The sequence below is a fragment of the Anguilla anguilla genome, chromosome 1 (genome assembly GCF_013347855.1).
Source record: "Anguilla anguilla isolate fAngAng1 chromosome 1, fAngAng1.pri, whole genome shotgun sequence".
Classification (NCBI taxonomy): Eukaryota; Metazoa; Chordata; class Actinopteri; order Anguilliformes; family Anguillidae; genus Anguilla; species Anguilla anguilla.
In genome coordinates, this window is record NC_049201.1 from 68,186,307 (window position 1) to 68,203,085 (window position 16,779).

The 16,779-nt window shown below is 39.8% G+C and overlaps 1 protein-coding gene across 1 annotated transcript in view; it reads left to right on the top strand.

The window, feature by feature from the left end:
- The first annotated feature begins 1,137 nt into the window (after positions 1 to 1,137).
- LOC118206695 (transcriptional repressor p66-beta-like) overlaps positions 1,138 to 16,779 on the top strand; it is a 36,054-nt gene continuing 20,412 nt past the window's right edge. The window contains exon 1 of the mRNA XM_035379680.1: positions 1,138 to 1,488. The gene's annotated coding sequence lies outside the window, so the exon portion shown is untranslated. The remainder of the gene's footprint in view (positions 1,489 to 16,779) is intronic.

Genomic DNA, 16,779 nt, shown 5'->3' on the forward strand with positions numbered 1-16,779 from the left:
TTTATAACTTTCCACGGGATACTGCATTGGAAGTAGCTTGCAGAGCAGTCAAAATGAACAACCTCGTAAACAATACGTGGAAGTTGAAATATGTGATCTGTGCCGTTTCTGTCAGTTTAAGAGCACACATTGAGCCTGGAGTCATTTGTCATCCCTTGTCGCACAATAACCAGCTGTTTTGCCGAAACGTCCTATAAATTCTGTATGCTACCCTAGACGATTATAGCAGTTATGCTAAGATATGTGAATGCCGAATGTTAATACCTCACTCTGAGAGCAACAAAGATTTGGTTATCTTGGAAAATTCTATCATCACAACGTGGCATTGAGAAATCGAGATCTCCAACATAACCGGTTAAAGCCTATCTGTCAGTTACAAAGTTTGTCCAGATATATACGATAACCCTTTAATATCCGAACTTCTATTGTGCACCGTTGCAAAATATTGAAATAGGTCAGTGAAATAGCCATGTAACATAGTAGCCTAATATAGAACGAATATAGAGGCGATATTACAGCCGTGTTGTAATTACCATAAACAGACAACAACCCATGTCACCTGGTGTCACAGTCGGAAAATTAACATTTTAGATGTTGCAGACTGTTCGTAGCCATAACAACAGATTTTTTAAAAACTACGTAGAAGTATTACATTGTTTTGTCTACATCATGCAAAATTAATGAGCGGAAAAATTACCATATTAAAAACGGCAATAAACAAAGAACGTGTCATTCTGGTTAGGTTGTCATTATGCAACATCATAAAGTAACAAAATTTAATCCCGGTGTGGTCTTAAATCGTAGTTTAAGACATGTTAATAGAATCGTATTTTGTAGCCCCTTTTGAATATTTTTTTAAGAAATGCTTTATAAAATATAGAATATTCATATAAGCTTGCTAATTTCGCTGTATCAACCACGAGTGTCCTCACCACTGTTAATAAGGGGTTTATGTAGCCTACGCATTTGGAACATTTCAACAAGTAAAACAACCATCGGGGGGTTGAAGGAGAACAATTTTAGGGAATCGGTTACAGCTACTTTTGGGATTTTAACAATGGGGGAGAGGTGAGAAAGCAGGATTAATCACAGGCATTGTTCTTATGGAGTCCAATCAATGGACCGTGCGGAAAGAGGTGGAGATGTAATATGGCTGGCCACAATTTATCTGTCATGGCAAGCTTGGGCTGCCGACACGACGGGCATAACAACCCATTTAGTTCCCATCATTTCGCTGCTTCTTGTCCCCTCCCCTCCAGACACAGACAACAACACACACCTTAATAGGGGCGCGTCTCCGACATAGCCGCCGACCAATAACCCGTCTGTCTGGGCAGAGACCAAGGGGGATGAGCACTTGTCGAGGCCCAATCAGCGTTTTGTGTTGCCTACCGGTGCCGGGGACTGGTCGCGAGGAGCTGCTGCAGCGCTTCAGGATCGGAAAGCGAACCCGGAGCCAGTGGAACCTGCAGGGTAAAGGCTAGTCAGGTGAGTCCGAGGATTTAGCTTTGGCCTAGTCGGAGAACAGGGCGATTGTCAAAATATGTGCATGTCTGTGAATTTGTTGTGAGGTGATCGCGTCTGATATTGATTTGTGGAACTGCAGAGCGATTAGATGCGGATGGAGAGGTGGTGCACATAATTGTTATCCAGTTACATAGCTAGCTACATCCTAAAGTGAACAAATTGGGAAAATAAAATCTCTGTCTGGTAAATAGGACATATTATTAGAGTGTAGGCACTTTGATGCTGCGTTCACTGCAAGGGAAATGACCACTATTTTGTAGACGTGTAAGGGTTGAAATTCGTTTCATTGTTTCATCTGGCGTCTCTAGGGGTTAACTCAGATTGGTTGAGGAAGCGCTGCGTCTTCCCGGCTGCGTGAGCACTATAACGGTGTAGTGAACACAATGCAAATCCATTCGCACGCGTGCATTTTGCCAGGCGGCACCTTTCTGTAAACATTTTATCGTTATCAAGACTGTAACGTGACAGTTTGCAGGAGTAGGCTATGTGAAACTGAGGTGCACTAAGCTTATAGGCTACAGGGCACACGAATCGCGTGGTATGGAGATGATGGTTGTACAATTATTTTTTTTAAGTGCATCAGCCATTTACGTAAGTGAAAACGTGTTCTCTCACGCTCTCAAGTTATTTCATATGCACGCAAATGGCTACCCTGTACTCGGTGTACTTAAAGACTGCAATTAAGTGGAACATGAATCCACGAACGCTTAGGAACGAACGAACGGCTGCAAATGAAGATGACTATAGAAAGGAAGCATACAGTAGATCAATAATATGCCACCCATATCTCGATGCAGCAAACAATAGATAGAAGATATTAGGACGGGGTATAGCTACCTACTGAACCTCAGCGCGAGGACTTGTATCGCAATGGTGGCATTTTGCAGCATGTGTTAGAGAGGTCAGTTATTCCAAAGTACAGATCTTAGCTCAACAATTTCACATATATGTAAGCTGCACATAACATTTTACCCAACTTTGTTGAGTTGACCTGTGGTTTAATGGAAGTTAAATGATGGCTTTGTATTTGACACTAACTGAACAGAACTATGGTGAAGGGAGACGTTTAGTTGTGACAATGTAACGCAAGTATCTTGCGGGCTATTGTTTCTAGTTGTTATTAACTATGTTTCTGTTCATTTAGACTTGAATAGACACGTTGAACTGCAGCATAACCAGATGAGTGTTTGGAAAAGTAAAAAATTGTAAACCGCTTCACATACATAGTCAAATGATTTCTGCCTCTTTCTGGAATATCGTGTTTCAGACAGGGTTACAGGGTTGCAGGTTTCTGCTGGGAACTATTCCTCACCAGGTGAATCAACTTGAAGCACTTTTACAGTCTTGTGGATACAGAAGGCTGTTCCTTTTTATCTATTTCTTCTATTCGTCCTTGTTGTGCTTAATAACTCGCAAAGTTTGGATTTTCATTTATTTAGATATTGTTAGGCTTAAATATACACGGTATAAACAATTCATATATTCCAAAATGGCCTATAAGCGATTATAGGTGCATGTGAAGATCAAGTTTAAAAAGGAAAACAATAGCACCTTACTCAAAATGCATGAAAAAATAATTGAATAGCTGCAAGATGTTGTCAAAATGCAAATCCTTTAACTAAACATATCATCTTGGATTTGTGCTTTTCACATTTATGGCTTCGAGATAGACTGGCAGTGTTCCAGCTGTCTCCCTATGGTCTTCTGTGCTCCTTCTGTATCTCGCACAGTGATGATGGTGTTGGATTTTTGGGAGATTTTGGAACTGTTAGCTCCTAATAGGAAACCACATTTGACCACCAGCTTGGATGTCAAGAAAACAAACAGCCAGTGGAATGCATGTACTAGTAAAAAAACACATTTATGTTACTCGCATGGTAACAGGTCAAACGTGACTGGAATAATAAGAACGTAATATAACAGACCCGCGAACGTTGACTCGGGGCCAAAAGCAAAAAAAGAAAATGCATGTTACACTCACTCATATTCACTCCAAAGTTTTAGAAACTCTCAAAAGTGTGCTGGAAAGGGAAATGTAGGTGAGACAAGTAGCCTATTTATTTTCCAATATTTTATATTGTCAGCTCTATGTCGGACCACTTCCACAGCAACTGGTGTGGTATTCTGTAAGTGTACTGGAAATTTTATACATGACTGCTTGCAGGGTTCACCATCCGCTGTTCTGCTATGTATGAGAATAGTCCACAGCAGTATCGAAAATCAGCTTAAAACTTAACTGTGTCTTTTTTTGATTCTCTGTTGCTGTCTTTCTGTACTCTGTAAATCTGTCATTTGTGTTATAAGCCCCTAAGGGTCCTGGGGTATGAATGAAATAAGTTTCAGTGTCCACCTTTCTGTGCAGTGACACACCTTTACATGTGGGCTCTCAAAATTTGCTTTCCTGTCTGATGAATATTAATCATTTAATCAGAATCAAAAGGGAATATTAAGTGATTTTTCATGGTTTATATTGCACAATGGCATATATCTCAAACTCAGCTCCTGGAGGGCCACTGTGTCTGTTGGATTTCAATGCTTTTACTTTAATGCTTCATTTAAGTCAGAGACTGGCAGAAAGAGTGGATACCTTGTTTCCCTGGCTTAAACTGGCAGAGACTGGTTCTCCAGGACTGGAGTTTGAGACCATGGCCCTACACAGTGTCTTTTCCCCAGTCAAATATCATGACCATTATCTGGGTAATATGGTGTATAAGGTATTTTCATATTCATTTTACGATGTTTATGCTTATAGTTATTAGAAATGCCAGAAAGTCATTTGACAAGTGCTCTGCATTTATTGATGAAGCATTTATTGCAGATATCCCGCAGGACAATTGATTTTTTTTGGCAGTATCACTCAAATAGACCTGTTTTCTGCTCACTGACTGTACAAACAGTCTGCATGGTGGCAAAGGTTGGTGCTTTGTTTCCACACGATGTCTCATTATGCTGAAACTGTCAACACACTGGTGTTATGAGTTTAAAGCAAAATGGGCATGTTTTACAAAAATATATGCTTTACAAAATAAGCATATTTTACAATAGTTGGTACAAAACCCTGTATTTAGCCTATGCCCTTTATTAGCAACCTTTACGGTATCCTTGAACTTGACATCTTGACCCTGGAAAAATAGTTGTATTTGCACATTATGAGTTGTTTTCAGATCAGTTGGCTTTGATTGTGAATCAGTTTGCTGAGTTAAATGATTCATTTGAGGTTGATTTTGCAACTTCATACACCTGGTATCAACGACGGTCATGGAACCTGTCATGACGGTCTTCTGTCCTGGTGATCTACTCTCTACTCCAGCTCTTAATGACCTCTGCAATCCACTCCAGGTATTGGAAGATAAATGCATTACCATGTATAGCAATCGGGATTCATATTGCAAGCTTAGCTTGAAATGCAAGAGATTCGTACTTTACGAGTGAACTCTTTTTGAGCTGCTTAATTTTCAGGAAATTATGCAATTAAAAGGCATTGTTAATGCTGTTAATGGAATGCATTGATGTTAAACACCTAAGCAAAAAGTAAGGGGTGAGTTATTATATAACTGATACAAATGAAATTGAAGCAATTATTACTCCTATTACTCATTCAGGTGCTCCAGAGGTAAATTATATTGTAATTTATAGCTTATTTTTACTGTTAAATCTGTCACCTTCACAGGTAAGTTTAACCGACTGTGAGGAAGGATAAAGGAAAAATCAGAAGCATTAAGAAATCATTACAATTCAGGAATGTTATATCCTCACCCTGTATTTGAAATGTATATTGAATACATTATTAGTATACAAAATAATGTCTCTCTCTCACTTACACTCACACACACATGCGCACACACACACACACACACATACACACACTGTCCGCTGGTTTATCTCAATTAGTCTACATGTTTCAGGATTGCCAAAAGATACGATGGTTTGTTTGTAACAATGTAGTTGCCTTGCTCATTACTGTCTCTTGCAGATGGAAAAAAGTCATTATCAAATTGTGCCAATGAAGTGCCTCGTGGTGCAGTTTTTATCACTTTTGGGCCGTGATGTGTAGATTCCTGAAATGGTGTTTCAATTGCAAGGTGCACCTACAGTCTATCCAAATGAACAGCCGTAATAATGTAGCCATCAAGATGTTAAAATTTAGTTAATATAGCTTGCAGTAACCAAAAAAGAAACAGTTTTAACATATTTAGATATCTGTGTTTACAGAATTCATGTTTTTAACAGTAGATTAAAAAAAGAAAAACCCTGATTACAGACTTTGATGCCTTCAGTGTGTTTAATGCATGTGTTTTAAAATTGATTGAGCGGTGCTTTGTAAAAAACTGAGCAAAGAGTGTGTAATCTAATAGAATACATACATACTCTAATAGTGTGTATTTTGGTACACTCTCCCTGTTAGCACCTGAATTTGGAGTGTGTGTTTCAAAGCATTACAAAAGACTTGTTAAAACCCCACAATAAAACAATGGACTGCAATGTTCTGTGCAGCAGTTCTGTGAAGTTTAATTATGGAAGCAACTCAGCTGTTAGCTTGAGAACAATCAGCCAGCTCAATACAGGACAACCTTGATGGTGCCTACAGAGCCTCATGCAGAGCGCAAACTCACAGGCCTCTAATTGGCTGAAAGGGACTTGAATTTACCCATAAACGCCTATCAAGGTGTCCAGTACCCCGGGTTCGCCCAGAAGCAGTGGTGTGGTCAGCAGAAAGCAAGTGAAGCAGGTGGCACATGAAGATAAATGGCCCGAATGTGTCTGATCAAAAGGGAGGCTAGCACATTGTTCCTAAAGAAAGGGAGGTGTTTAAGTGGTGCAGTGTTATAGTTTATCCATGTTCTTTGCTGCTTTTAGACCACCCTTTTGCTTTTCCCATAAGGAGTTAATCGAGTGTCCACTGTCCAGTCATTTGCATGGCTTCTGCTTTTGATGTTGCGTCCTTTATTTCGCCACTGTTCTTCCATTTTGAGGCAGGTTTACCTAAACTAACATACATTTTACATACCTTAACCCCTTTATACAGCTGGACACTCACTTCTGCAGTTTATGTCGAGTGCCTTTAAAACTGTTACCACAGCTGCATGGGATTTGAACCTAAGACCTTCTCCTCACAAGACCTAGTAAAAAACTACTTTACTTATCAGTTAATACAAGTAACACTGATTAGAGGAGGACAGTGTGTAAGTACATCCCTACAGGATTTAGGACTATGGGGAGCCTGCTTCTAAAGGTTACCAAAAGCGATGCCATTATTTCATGTTGATTTAAGTTTATTTTCACTTGAACACATTCCGTTAGAGTTGACATAGTTCACATATTTACAACATAACTAATTTATCTAACTTTTTATCCTTAATTCTGAATGCCCAACTGCATTTGGAGGCTCATCACTGCAATGTCCCCTGTTGGTTCACAATGGAATTTTGCAGGACACAGCTCATGTCCTGTAAAATGTGTGCAGCCAACCAGTACTTCTTTTCACCTCTTCTGTAGACGCCCATCTGAGTTTCGCTGCCTTTACACCAGAGAACTATGCACACTATGAACTACTTCACAGCAGTGCAGGCACACCACACTGTGATGTGGGCAATACACTGCTGCTTGAAACTCTCCTTCTCAGGGTAAAGAAGCAGTCAATTATACATTGCCAATGGGAATCCTGTCCACATTTATCAATAGTTTTCAATTCCAAACCATAAGGTGAACCACTGCACCAAGAAACTGTGCTTTAGCTGTGCTGTAAGTGGACAAAGTAGTTGCAGAATGCAGCTGCGAATTCAATTAGGCAAACATAGCCCGATCAATTTCAGTGTGGTTGCTTTTGTACCAAGAAATAGTCTGTTGCACTAGATTAACTATATTGCTGCCAGAGTGAACTTAATAATATAAGAAATCCATTGGCATATATGCAGAATGTAGACATAGCAGAGAGAACTGAAGTAATGTAAGCAGTATTTCATTATTGCACATTAATATTTATGTATTGTTACCTATTATTTAGCATGTTTTCATTATTTCAAGCCAATTGTTTTCTCTCTCATCAGAATCAACCCTAGGGGTGCTTTCCTTCAGTTTTTCCTTCAATTGCTGCCATAGCAGTCACCAATTAATCATTCAATTAATGATTAATGATCAACGAACCTGTCGATGCTTAAAAATGTGATGTGCAAAATAAAAGTCAAATGTTCTGAGAGTTTTTAATGCACAGAATAGCTTTCCAGGTCATGTAGTGGCAGAGGCAAAGACCCTTTGGATGTTCAGGATCAGGCTTGACCCTGCTTGATACATTCTAGATGGTTGGTTGAAACAACAGGCCTAGGTGGACAGAATGGGCTATTCTCATCATCAAACATTCTTTTGCTCCTGTGCTTGCTCAGTTGCATTTGTGGAAATGTAAACCATTATCTCATTACCACTGAGGTCACTGTAGAAATGAATGTTGAGGTCTCCTGGTGCCCATTTGATACTTGTTTACTTATCTGATATTTTCATATGAGTCATGTACTTTCTTGTGATGCTAAATTAATAAATTATTTTGTGGGCTCAACAGGTTCTTGACAATGCCTTTTTTAGGATACTTAAATCATGGTGTTGCTAATTGTTTTTTCTTTCTAGGACATATTTTCTTTTATTCAAAGGGCATTCAGAAGTATTAATTATAGCCCTTGAAATGTCCTTGTCTGTTTTATAAACACCGTTTCAGTTTTCTCATGCGATATAGCTAGATGTACAGTATTGAAAATGAATGCTTCGAGAACAGTATTTGAACAGTGACATGTAGTAGTGTTCATTGTATGGTGAAGTTTTTTCATTGCTTTATTTTTCTTCTTTTAAGCATAATGTATGCATATGTGCTAAAAAAAAAAAAAAAAAAACCTTTGTTGGGCTCAAAGATCAGCGCTGGTTTTTTTTTTTGTACCGATTATGTCATAATGAGCAGGCTTATAGTTGATCTGCCCAGTCTGAAAGTAGATAATTCATTTTGTAGCGTTTCAAAACAGTTTCAGGATTTCACGGGTTGGGAAAATGTGATCCAGTCAGGTGTCTATTAAGCCAGCTAAATATGCAGTGGTTGTTATAAAGGTGCTCCTGATGGTTTTTGTTTTGTTTGTTTTTGCAGTTCAGTAGGTATTGTCAGATATCACCATTGCTGATATTCTGTTATGTATTTGGCCTTGGAGAGAAGCGAGGGCAGTCGGCACGTGTGTTCTTTAGCAGATCCTGTTATTAGAATTTATTGCCATCTAGTGTTGTGACTACGGTACTTTCGTGAATTTGGGGGAGCTGCTAAACTGAGAGAGTGAGTGATTCTTCTACAGATGTTTAGTCAGAACCCAAAATCTCTTGCATATGGCAGCCTTTTGCCACCGTTTGATCTTTGTGGTCTGGAGTTTTTGCTTGAGACCTTTTCATTGGAGGTTTGGGGTTACCTGAGGAACTGGCTGTCTGATCAGTGATTCAGCCTGTCACCATTGCTTTGAATATTGCATTAGCCTCATGATCATATGTCCCACTTCAGTCATTGAAGATGCAGTTTGAGTCCCCACAGAGTGAGCAGGTATTGGCATTGAACTGCATCACATAGTGTAATTCAGGAGAAAACATGACTACAGCTGCTGTCTTTATAGCTGTTTTGTCTATTGTTAAGTATCAGAAATGAAATTGACCAGTTCAGAATTTTGAAGGAAAACCTCAAAGGAGAGAATTGTTTGTTCCTGCAGGTGATGGTAAATGATATATGGTATTCCCAATTGGCCAGAGTAACAGTGAAACACTGCATCGAGTAAAGTGTTGGGTCCTCAGTAATACCGCATCACCTCTGTTACCTGCATTTCCCGTGGTGCAAGGTGTTTGGTCACCTGACCAATTTAAGGATTTGTGTATGCACCGCATAGTCTTTGAGAGTTGCATGAGTGTGTTCTGGAACTGTATACAGTACATTGGTCTGTGATTTGGACTCTTCACCTGGAACCTCAAGGCAAAGTGGAGTCCTGCACAACTAAGCATTTTAATAACTGATACCCAGCTCGGAAGGAAATCTATGAGAATGGTCCTCTCTCTGCCCCTCTTACACTCATGGCACAAACCCTCCACCCTTTCTGTTGTAGAACCTCACTCACTCGGGTGTTCTACTGTGCTTTTGTAAGTCGCTTTTCCCACAAAGGAGGTTGTGTCTTCTTATCTGTGCTCTGTGTCACATGCCTGCATGTTAGCTGACCCTTCGTGCCTTAGAGCGCAGTACGACCAGGTTGACCCATTGATGTCCTCTATTTGCCCTGCATGCCCTATAGATTGATGAGGTTACAGGGCAAGCATGTGCTTGTGTGCGTTCACACAAATGGCATATAAAATCAGATAAGACATGTAACTGCCACAGTCCGCATCATTTTCTGCAGCGTGTCATTCTTTGCAGATTATAGTTGAGATGCTGTTTCCAACCCTACCCACCCCCTTCCAAATACAACAAAAATCTCTGCTACCTCAGCTTCACCAGATGGTTCAAGTTTCAGTTTTTTCCCCTCTCCTTCTTCTCTCTAAACAACGTATGCCCCACCCTGAGGTCTGTAGTTCCAGCGCGAGCTGTTTTGTAAAGGTGCCAGGTTCAGATTTAGCTAAATTCCTATAAGCAGATTTTTTTCTCTTTTTTCTTCCCTCGGGAGTACAGGGGGTTCCTTTTACCCCCACCCACCTCTTTATCCCCTCCTTTCCTCTTTGCCTTTCTGTCTTTTTTTTCTGTGTGACGTCCTGACCACTAACGGTTACATATTAAGAGATAATTCCATATCCTGAGGTTACAAACCGGCTCAGACTGGCTTGCTCATTTTGACTGCGCTGGGCACCCTGGGTAAGAAATAAAGAAAGAATGGTGACTCCTATACTCTTAAAGAAACAGGAACCTAATCACAGGAAGGGTGACATCAAGTCTGCCTTCCGTGACTGAACGCCTGTAACAGTGCTGTGCATGAGTAATTTTAATCTTAACGGAATCTAGCATGGGAATGCAGCACATTTGATTAACATTTTAGAATGCGGGCCTGCAGCTGCTAAACCAGGAGCATGTGTCCTAAGATGGCTTTTTATGAAATAGATTGCATTACTCCCCACTCCCCAGCCCCCAAAATTCTAATCCTACTGTACCTCCCTCCATGTGCATGTGATTGGTTCCTCGGTGTAATCGGAAGCAGATCTCGAAGAATAATGAGGCTCGAGTGGCTTTGCAGAAGCTGAGAGTTGCTGAAAGGCTACCAGCATTGTCTCTTACCTAGCTTCATGTATCTGCATATTTTTTTCTTTAAAATTGTTCCAGTGATGTTTTTTTACACCCTCTTCAAATGTGTCAGACTAGCATTAATTAACTGCTCTAATGACACTCCAACCATTTATGACAATTTCAGAGAAATAGTTCTTCGTGTGTTTTACACTGTAGTTAAGATAAATATGCTTTTTATATATATGCAGTCCAGTCCATAAGTATTTGGACAGGAGACTCTTTTTGTTGTTTTGGCTCTGTACTCCAACATGTTGGATTTGAATTGAAACAATGAATATGAGGTTAAAGTCCAGACTGCCATCTTTAACAGTGAGGGTATTTACATTCATATCAGGTGATGTGTGTAAGAATTACAGCACCTTTCATGCACATTACACCCATTTTAGGGGACCAACAGTAATTGGACAAATTAATATAATCTTAAATTGAGTCATCATATTTAGTACTTTGTTCCAAATCCTTTGCGTTGAATGAATGCTTGAAGTATGCGACCCATAGACATCACCAGACACTGGGGGCCAGATTTGCTAAGGAGACAGTCGCAGCGCAAAAAACATTCGCTGTATTGCGGTTCTTTTGTGGTCACAGATACCGACACATTAACGACTGATTTACAAAGACTGTTTCTATTCACTCAGTCAAGTGCATTAAATGCCCTCATTCGCAATTTTGCGGTAGGAGATGCCCATGAAAAGGGTCAGAAACAATATGCTATGCTCACACATCCAGATTACAAGGCGCTACGAAATGGGTACGGAGCAACCAGGCACGAGAAGCGAGGGAACCGCAAGAAAAGCAGAACTTAAATTTACAGATCTGGCAATATAGGTAATGGTCGACAAGGCAGCTACAGCTACACGCCATATTACAGCATAGGAATACAACACTGGAGAGGACAAGGAGGACAAAAATTAATCAGTTGGAGTGACATCACATGCAAAATGAATTATTTAAGAATAATAAAATGAACAGTAAAGGATGTAAAGAAAAGATGACATGATGTTAGGTGCTGTACAAAAGAAAGAAAGAATTTTGACCCATTGCGACCGTTTAGTAAATCCCACTTAGGTATTTTGGTCTTGTAGCGACTGCTTGTGCGTGGGGAAAAAGGAAGCCATTATGAGGCTGAGAAATATGAAAAAAGTTAGAGACATAGACCAAACCTTGGGCTTACTAAAATCTACTGTCTGAAACATCATTAAGAAGAAAGAGAGCACTGGAGAGCTCAGTAATTGCAAAGGGCATTGTAGTCAGTTGTTTGATTACAAATGTAAAATTAAAAAAATGTTAGAAAAAAAAAAGGACTGAGCTAAATAAAAAAAAAAGGCTTTGTCACGAACATTATGGCACTCAGTGTATGTGTGTGTATATATACTGTATATAAAAATACTGTGCTTATTGTCCCTTCATCCTGATTCACTCCCTGACTTGCTCTTCTTGCAGACATGAACAGAACTGATACAATACTGTCCTCACTGGATCTTGTGCACACATCCACTTGCCGTAATTTCGCTTGCTTTTATGTAGTTTGATATTAAAAGATTTCCAATGTCTTTTACTGAGGTCTGGCCCTAGTGTTAGTGAGTCCTGTAAACCATGGGGAATGTCCTTAAGTTTGAAAATACTCTGTGTGAGTAGAGACAGCGATGCACCTTTTTTCTTTCTGTGTCCCTGCTAAGGACGCAGATAAATTTGACCACCTCTGCTTCATCTGCAGGATTAACATAGTCCTGTTATATACACATATAAAGCTGGTCACCTGATTTCAGTGGGATGATGGGACTTTGATGCTGTTCCCTTGAATGTTTCATCTTGTTACTGGGTTGTACCTCCTGGTCTGTTGATCTAAGTTAGGAAATTACATTTTAAAGCCGCCCTTGCAAATTAGCCAATGTCTGTGGTGATTAATTCAAAAGAACAGAAAATAAAATGAAATCCTGAATAAATTGCTTTGGCCTGGAGCCTGTAGCTTCCCGTTCAGAATGATGGATCAATATAAAATGACTTTGTGCTACATTCATGTTTATGAAGTTGAAACCTTCCTCCTAATAGACTAATGCTGTAGGGCAATGTTGCAGAATGACATACACAGACCCATCCATAACTGCCTGATGTGGACCATAATGTGAGGCTGACTGTAAAATCCTGTATTGTGCTCTTTCATGTCTTGTCTACAACTTGACCCCCTGCATCTCCCATGCCCCTCCCCAGCACCACCCCATCTTCCCTTAGGCAGTGGTAGAAATGAAATTGATTAGTTGCGCCGTTTAAAAATAGAGGGACCAGTTGCCATGGCAACCCCCCACAATGAGTTGTTGCCTTGTTTAATGAAGACCTGAGCTTAAGTATTGTAGTTCAGAGCAAGCAGGAGGGACTGTTACTGGGTGCGGGATTTATATCTGTGCGTTTGTGATATATGGAGTGTTGGCTTAGAACTTTAGTCGGGGGGTGGGGGGGCGGGTCGTCACTGGTGAATGCATTCGGGCTGTTGGTGACTGGAAATGTGAGTCTGATTTTGTTTGTCAGTCACACCAGCTCACCCCTTGTCTGAAATAGCAATGAAAACCTTCTGGATTTGTACACCTACAGTGCACCTCGTTGCCCTGTGATCACATGCAGTCCAAGCTAACCAATTGCAGCTCTGTTGCTAGGGGCCCTGTCCTTTAATTAGTCTGATTTTGTATCAGGGACTAGCAGTACGCAAATCATGTTCCTATTCACCCCCTGTAATATATGGCTGGGGTGCTAGTGTGTGGGTTGATCATGATGTAACTCTACCAAATGGCAAATTATCCAGCCTCTTAGCTGTTGCCCTCGTGCCTAGACCTCCCATTTACTCTTATTGGGTTTCCATGTTCCCTGACAATATTATGATCTGCTCTAGGCAAACGCTAATGAGAAATACAGCCTTGTGTTTTGCGGTACTTTTTTTTTCAAGTTGTAATTTAGTCTTCTTGCCCCCAAGACATTGATTTGCGCTCTCTGTGAGGAGCATAATGAATGATTATTAAGCAATCATTCAATTTCTTTACTTTAACAATTTGAATGGGCTCTCTCCTTATGACACCGGCTGTAAGAGCTTGATTAATTAATAGCTTACCTCTGACAGCACCCATATGCTCAAGATTTACGTCGTCATGGTTGGCTTAATATTTAAGAGTAATAACTTCATATAATGTCGTACAATATCACCCTGGTTTTACACACACAAATATAATACATCTCATATCCTAACTTCTCTATATTTCATCAGCTGTGGATGTAGATGGCAGAATCTGGATATTTGGTTCTATAGCAGTTGCCCAAAGGTGTAGTCTAATTGCAAATTGTAACTTTCTTAAATGTTTCGGTCAAAATTCTGCAACTGATATAATTTCAGATGTAATTAGGCCCGTGATGGTGATTTAAAATCCCATTGTGGTTTGATGTTTTTTTTTTTTTTTTTTTTAAAGAATTTTTATCAGTGTAAATAATTTTTCATGCCATCCGAGGAAGTGGTTTTCAGTCCGAATGACAAACCAGCTTGCACGCATAAAACATTTGAGCTCTGTTTTATTCACTTCCTGATTTCGGATTTTCTGATTATCATATAAGATAAGACATATTTATTTATTATTTACTTTATTGAATACAATGTTGTTTTGTATATACTTTTATTTTGAAATCAACAGCCACATCCCCCCTCCCTAGAACTTTTACCTTCACATAAAAACACCAAGGCTAACTGCTGATGTCAATGAGGCGAAACTGGAAAGCTGCTAAACTGAGCTGCATCTGTGTAAATGTGCAGGAGGGAAGGGAAGGGAAGGAAAGAGGGGCCATGCATTTGTAAAGCTGTATCTTTTGAGTGCATGATCATTGTTTGCAGTTTAAAACATATTTCTTTCAAAAACAATTTGAATGACCAGGATCTGATGAATAACAGAAGTGCAGTAAAAGGGAATTTGCTTTGTGTCATCTGTGACACCGTGGTACTGATACTGTTAAGTTTGTTTGCTTGTTTTTAATGCTTTTCCCTTTTCCTCCCCACTTTTGTGTTTGTGTACATGTGCGTGTACGTGTGCTTGTACGTGTGCTTGTGCGTGTATGTGTGCGTGTGTTTGTGCGTGAGAGAGGTCCAGTTATAAAATGTGTCTATCCATGCACTACAACAGTGCTTTTAAAGGATGAGCCATCCAGCAGCAATGATAGTGTTAAGCTTTTTAGACATCTTGCTGATTTGAGGAGGCAGATGTTTGTACTTTTACCACTTGAGAGTGCTTGGTGCACATCTGTGGAATACATCTTTACATTTGTGTTTCAGGACATCATAATACACAGTTTCACACAGTGTATCTCTTATAATAAACCCAATGCAGTTTTCAAGATTAGCTGTTTTCTGTATTAATTACTGGATTCTGTGTTGGTTTATGCAGTGTAGCATAATGATTAAGAACTGGGCTTGAAACTCCATGATTGCGCTGTAGGTTTCATGTAGGTTTTATTCGCAGGTGTGGCACTGTTGCTGTACCCTTGAGCGAAGTACATTAACTTGAATAGCTTCAGCAAAATGCCCTGCTGTATAACTGCATTGTGCATACAGGAGTGTGAACTATGTGAAGTTTTGCCAAATAAGAACATCTACTAAATGCTAAAATGTAAATGTAAAATGTGTTACTTTTTTGCATTTTGAAAACCATGGAGCCCTAAATCAGAGTAACATGTAACATAAAATGTTGCTGAATGGCTCTAGATCTAACTATATCTGAATATAATGGCTTCAGATCTAACTATATCTGAATATAATGGCTTCAGATCTAACTATATCTGAATATAATGGCTTCAGATCTAACTATATCTGAATATAATGGCTTCAGATCTAACTATATCTGAATATAATGGCTCCAGATATAACTATATCTGAATATAATGGCTTCAGATCTAACTATATCTGAATATAATGGCTCCAGATATAGGCTAACTATTGCGTCGGGTATAGCCACGCAGCCCTGGTCCTGGTGGAGGTAGGGAGGGGCATGGGATTTTCTGTCTTGGGATCATTTTCCTTGAACTAATTCAGCTCCCTTTCCAGGTCTGAGGAGTGTTTGTGGTTGTAAAATGGCTGGTCAAAATGCTGGATGGCAGGCAAGGAACTGGATTTTTGCATTGACATGGACTCAGAGTGTGTCTTCATTTAGGTTTTCATTTCATCCTAATCCTCAGTTGCACAGGTGCAATGCTCATCACATTTAGTTGGCTCAGTTAATCATGACCTAAAGGTATCCAGCATTTGATGAAGGCCAAGGTAAGTTTTTGGCCAAACTCCCAAGAACAGGGTTACTGACAAATTGTGAAAATCACAGCTTTGATCCTTTGGATCCTGGTTTCATCCTGTTTTAAGGCAACCTGGTTTTGAATACTGCTCTGGTCTTGTCAGAATGTTGCTGTGATCATGTGTAAAGGTAATTCTTTTTTTAAAAATGTGTAATATTTGACCTTGTCCCTTGGAGCTGTATGTCCAGAATGCATTAGCCTGGATATGAAGCCTAATGTTTAAGCATGAATCCAATAAGTAATAATTAGTGTATTTTTTGAGCTTCTTTTCTGTAGTATGGCTTATGGCACTTACCATAGAGTTCATGACTGCGCCTAAGATTGCAGAGCATCATGGTATGCCGTAGGCCCCCCTTTGATACCCACATTGCGCTGTTGGCTGCTATATCCCCTTAGATGAACTGGCTAAAGTAGACATGGGCAGTTTGTCACGTTGTCATTCATTTCGTGACTCATCACTTTGTCATTCCTCTCTTCTCCCTCATGCTGCCTCTGTACATCTGCATCCATCTGAGTTATGGACAGTGGTCGAGTCATCTAACATGAAATACTGCCATATGCTCTCAGAATTCAGGTGTATTTTTAGAACCCGTTGTATGTTTCTTTACGATTCAAGGTAGCAATTAGGCCTAACTCCTGTTCATACCATTTTTTTATGTGGCAGC